Source organism: Medicago sativa, chromosome 7 (genome assembly GCF_051527215.1).
Source record: "Medicago sativa cultivar Bolivia chromosome 7, Bolivia_mono, whole genome shotgun sequence".
In the NCBI taxonomy this organism is placed as follows: domain Eukaryota; kingdom Viridiplantae; phylum Streptophyta; class Magnoliopsida; order Fabales; family Fabaceae; genus Medicago; species Medicago sativa.
The window spans coordinates 13,808,974-13,814,973 of record NC_140755.1 but is presented as its reverse complement, the minus strand read 5'-3'; the positions used below and the strand labels follow the sequence as shown (position 1 = coordinate 13,814,973).

Sequence of the window (6,000 nt, the reverse complement as noted above, 5' to 3'; positions counted from 1 at the left end):
TAAACCCCTCCAAGTCCCTAGTTTTTTGTTGATCAGATTTGACCTTCCATCAGTCAGTCACTACGTCAGTGTGTCAGTCAGCGCAATTAGAGCAGACTGCACTGCAGGAAAAGTGAGGGAATATGCCACAGGTTTAGCCCCTCGTTTTTTTCCCAAGGGTGTAACCCTTGGCAAAATGTTAGCGACGAGCGGTTTTGTCAGTGCTTCCGCCCCTGGCAGATTCCCTCGCAAACGTCCCTAATTTTCTTAGGGATTATGTCCTTTTCTCAGGGATATTGCCCCTTGCAAAAGATAATGTTTCTTGTAGTGTCAGTTTCCTACTTATCTTGTGCACAACTACCATTCACCAATAATCCGTCTACATAAAGACATGATCGGTAAATGTAAATTCACTCCTTCTTTGCCTTTTACATACACTCTATGCTTAGTAGTTTAATTTTTGAATCCTTAACTCTAGAGATAATTTATCTACTCTTTTATTTCAAGCTTTTGAAGTTTATTTTAGGCCATACAAGGCTATGAGTAATCTATACATTTTATCATCTTTTCCTTTGATATAAAATCCAGGAAATTGTGCAACAAATGAAGTCTATTACCTTTCCCACCCTCTTCTGTTCTCACGCGCCCTGCAAAAAATACGAAAACACCCCTGATTCGGATTATATAATCTTAACTAGATTGTTAGCTTTTTTTGAATTACAAAATCTGAACTCTTTCAATATGTGATTTTTTGTGCTTTCTTTCATGTCAAATGTCTTTGTTGACCGTCGTATAAACCCAGCATAAGCTGCAAAACAATTGCACGTGTTATATGTAAGGTCAACAATGACCATGACACTATAAACACTCCTAAAAAACTAAAAAATGTTGAAGAAAAAGTAAGAAAAGAGGTGAAGTGAAGAATGAAGGGATTTGTTGAAGATGCAAGCCTATTTACAATCTAAAACAAGTCCTAGATCTTCAAGCATCTTTCGTTTCATTTTTCATTTGGGAACATCTTGGTAATGATCTCCAATTATTTGAGAACTTATCACCAAGTTCATCTGGGTCTTTGATGATATTCCTATCAAATAATGGTTGTAATTCTAGCAACAAAGTAGGTGGTTCTTTGATTTCAATGGTTTTGTTGCATCGATAAGCCCAAGCTTTGATAAACATGGTTGAAGATTTTCCATCAATAACATCATGGTGAGTGCTTATTCCAATGGAATAACCACTTTCTAGAAAAAGGGTTATCTGGACTGAGAGAATAGAAGCAAAAGAATTTGTTGATTCTAAATGGGGAATAAAAGAGCAAGCAAATAAGCTTCATGGGGTGAATTTTCAATAATATGATTGAAATCTGAATCACACACTCCAATGATAAAGGAAACTCCATCATCATTGGGATTGAATTGGATGAATGGTTGTGCAGAATCAGAAGGCCAAACAATTTTACCAACTAAAGGAAAAAAGTGTTGGAGGGTCAAAGAGAGTGAAGATTTGAGAATTGAAACAAGTTTCTGGAAAAAGAAAGAAGGGTGTGATTGTGAATTTGGGAGGGTGTAGAAGAAAACATGTTCTACTGGATGGAACCTAAGCCAAAATATGTCGAAGTAAGTAAGAAGGGTTGTTGTTGTTTTTTGCGTTGTTGACGGCGTATAAACTTTGGACTATTACTTTTCTCACACTCTTAAGTTCTCGCGCGCCGTGAAAATTTACAAAAAAATCCCTCCGGATTATATAATCTGGATAAATAATTTCCTAGAAATTTCCGGATTATATAATCCGGAAAAAACTTTAACAGAATTTCACACTTTGCTTACACTTAGATTTATTTTATATTATTTAGATGCTAAATAATAGACTAGGGTAAGACATGTTTCTTGTCTAGGGAAAAAGAGATTTTGACGGTCAACCTTGCACCCAGACATATCAACCTGACACCCAGACATACCTTGCTTCTTTGCAGCGCGTTTTGCCTTCCCCGTTGACCGGTCATATAATCCCTGAGTTTCCATAATAGCCTTTTTTTATGAAAGGACAACAATGGAAACACATTTTTCATAGAATGAACTTGAGGAGAGGAGGAGAGAGTTTGAGAAATGGTGTGAAAATTAAATTTACAACTTTTCACCGTTTTTCAATACAATTTTTCTATTTTTGTTTTTTAACCAATATTTTAAAGGCAATTTTAACATTTACCAAACTAAGATTGTAGTAATGAAAATAATAAATAATGACTTGAAAACACTATGTTGTCTTATCTCCTAAAAAAACACTATTTGTTCGTGTTTTCATCCAGTCACATATAACAAAATAATATGAAATTAGTCTATGCTTATATCTAAAATAAATAGATGGTTTAATTCATTCTTTGTATGAAAATGTCATCCATTAGTTTGAATATCGTATTATATTTGATACTAAATTGAGCCACAAGTAAGTGTGTGAAATAAAATCGAGTCTTTAATTTTTTTTTTTTAGGGGAATATTGAGTCTTTATTCAAAAAATCAAAACTAAATTACCACCTCATGCATATTTTGGACAAGAAATTCCAACCATGTATCAAAACACAGACCAAGTAATTGTAAGTATTTGCAAATATTTTTTTATCAGACTATCTATCAAAAGTCGAAAGTTATAATCAAAACTAAATTACCACCTCATGCATATTTTGGACAAGAAATTCCAACCATGTATCAAAACACAGACCAAGTAATTGTAAGTATTTGCAAATATTTTTTTATCAGACTATCTATCAAAAGTCGAAAGTTATAAATGACAATTGGTACAAAGAGTGATATGATAAACCGATAATGTGATAGATAGAAAAAGATAAAGAGTAAATGAAATATTGAATATATGTATAAATATTAGTAAAATATTCAAATATAATAATTGATGTTTCCTTAGAACGGCAAGGTAAAAGTGTTGTCAAAACATGATTAGAGGATTTTTAGCATAAGGTTACAAACATAAAGTTGTGGAAAATGTTATGATTTGAAAGTAACAGAAACTAAGTGTGTGTTTGGTTGTGCGGTGGAAAAAATTGATTTTGATAGAATTGAGTTGAATGTGAATTGATTTATGTTTGGATACATTCACTTAGAATTGATTCTTAAAAATTCTTGTTGTTTGGATAGTTTGACTCAGAATTGATTTTGAATGCATAATTACCAAAATGGGTATTAATATCTTTGTAAAATTAGATTTTGTTTCTATTTTATATAATTATTCAAATTTATGTTGCATTATCAATTTAATTATTTGTAGATTAGAAAAACTTCTAAAATAAAATGCAGATTAATTTGATAGTTTAATTTGAATTAGGTATATTATTTAAATATTTTTACACATATTAATTAACAAATTTTGTCTCTTTGTAAAAAAAATAACAAATGTTGTCAAACGGTTTTTTCTCAAAAAAGAATCTGTAAAAAATTTAATGGGCTTGCATAAGAGGAGAAATTAACTAAAGAGCCTTTAGAACCCAATTTCATTTTGTGAAAATTAAAATAAAATAAATAAATAAATACAAACCCAATTCCATCTTCTTCTCAAAGAAAGAGAGAAAATGTTGAAGGCAGAAACAGGGTCGAGAAATAATTTGAGCAACACAAAATTCATCACTTTGGCTGTGTTTTATACAACTTTGTCGAAATATGAAAAAGAATATCATGGGTAATTTGGGAAAGTACATCAGCCACCAAAAGTTGAATTCCTAAATTGCTTTTGAAAAGCTCCAATTTTTAGCTTCTGGTAAACGTGAGTTTGGGGGGTTGAATCACGTTATGCTGAATCACTTTTGCAGGTACCCAAACACCACAAAAATAGAAAAACTGCGTTTGAGTGTTCCAAACTCACGTTTGTACCCACAAAACGGGTAACCAAACGAGCACTAAAATGTATTGGGTGATAAAATCGAAGGTATATACGGCTTTTGCTTTTGTTTCTTTTTTGCTTCTGGAAGAACAACGTTTGTAGCCATCTCATTGAAAATATTTCAAATTAGTGAAAAGCCAGTTGTATAATAATCCTCCTATTCATGGCCCACTACTGGTCAGATGCATCTATGCACTGTACTCTATTCCATTTCGAATATAATAAAGATATTTCTTTTTTATTTATTTAATAAATATATTTTTAAATTTTGTCTAAATTATGTTTATTTTAGAATTAGCATCTACAATGGCCACTTACTTATCTTAAATTTTCTTTTTTCGTAAAAATAAAAGAAGTTAAGTTTCACAGTTGTTTAATGCTATGTAAAGCGAAAGTTTATTTACGATGGGTTCTAGAATGACATGGCAAATTTTTATCCCTTAGATTTCCTACTTATTTGACCACTGCTTCATCAGAAAAATATATAAAACCCACCGCCCCCGTGTATCCTGGCCAGGCAATAATTTAATTGGATAGCATTCATTTCGGGACAAATTCGTGGTAAAATCCTTGGGGATATTTAGCACAACTCTTCACAGTTACTCTAGGTTGTAATTATTACAAAAATTGACTAATACCTCAAATTCGTCCTTAAATTTTTTGAAATCAGCCAAATTTGTCCCTGAATTTTTCGAAATATCTATTTAGTCCCTGAATTTTACAGACGTCCATCAAAATGGTCCCTCCGTCCAAAAGCTCCGTTAGTGGTGATGACGTGTCCTCTTGCATGTTGTGTTGTCCTGTACACGTGTCAACAAGGCAGCTACGTGTACAAGGACTAAATTGATGGAAATAGTAAAATTTCGAGATTTAACTTTTCAGTGTCATTTTTTTTTTGTTTCCAATTATACCCTTATATGATAAGGATCGATTTGATACTTATTGTGATAATTTAAGGACCGATTTGATGGATAGTGTTATAATTTAAGGTCTGATTTGATTGATTTTATTTCAGGGAATGAGTACAAGGAAATATGACATGAGGTGACCAGTGATTTCAAATGACATGCATAAACAAACACCACTGAGGGGTCCTGCTCCACAAAATCCAACTACTCATGGAGTTATTAGAGTTCCAAATCCAAATTACGGGTCATCCGCTTCTACTCAACCCCAATACATGGAGTTTATCCCAACTCCAGAATTTCCAAAGCATTGATGCTTGTTTAAATTATGCTTTTGGACAAGTTTAATTATTGCTTTTTGGACTTGTTTAGTTTATGCTTTTTTGGATATGTAATCACTTCAGAACATCAAATGATTTGATGACTTGATGGCTATGTAATGTTATTTTTTTGGCTATGTAATGACTTATGAACATCAAATGTATGACTTATGATGGTATGCAAATGTCTGTCTTTTTATAATCAAAGTGTATATCTTTTACTTTTTACTTTGTTCAGCAAATGTATGCACCAAGGATCACAGTGATATCTGTTGTGAAAATTCAAGGACCTATTTGATAGTATTTTCACTAATTTGAGGATCGATATGATGGATATGCATATAATTCAAGGACCAATTTGATTGAAATTTTTCGACAGAAGGGTTTGATTCATTCATTGACAACCTCTTTTCATTACAACATTACATGGACTTGGCACAATCCAATAACATTTTAAACAACTCAATCAAACAAAATACTCCTATCAATATCTTAATCAACCAAAGCTCACTTCCTACACAATCAACTTTATCCATCAACCTTGCCCTCCAAACCTCTTCTATGCCCCTATCCTTTGGCTTCTCCATCAACCTTGCATTTCTTCCATGACCAGCACCATTGTTTTTAAAATAACCTAGTTCTTCAGCTTCATCAACCCACACAAAAAATTTACAATTTTCACCATCATCCTATACAATCAAAAGACAAAATCAGTACTATTTAAACAAACCATTCACACATCACATAACCATTGTTAAACAAACCTTTGGGAGAGGGCAGACATAGAAAGGCCTTCCTTGGTTATTGACAGTGTTGACTTTTCTTACAACACAAATTCTAGGACACCAACATTGAAGCTCTCTCACCTCATCATTGTACATAGAGCTTGAAGATGAAAACTGCCTGTTGT

At 32.6% G+C, this 6,000-nt stretch overlaps 1 pseudogene; it reads right to left on the bottom strand.

Moving 5' to 3' along the window:
• Nucleotides 1–952: 952 nt before the first annotated feature.
• On the bottom strand, nt 953–2,000 carry LOC146904424 (malonyl-CoA:anthocyanidin 5-O-glucoside-6''-O-malonyltransferase-like; annotated as a pseudogene).
• Between the last annotated feature and the right edge of the window lie 4,000 nt (nt 2,001–6,000).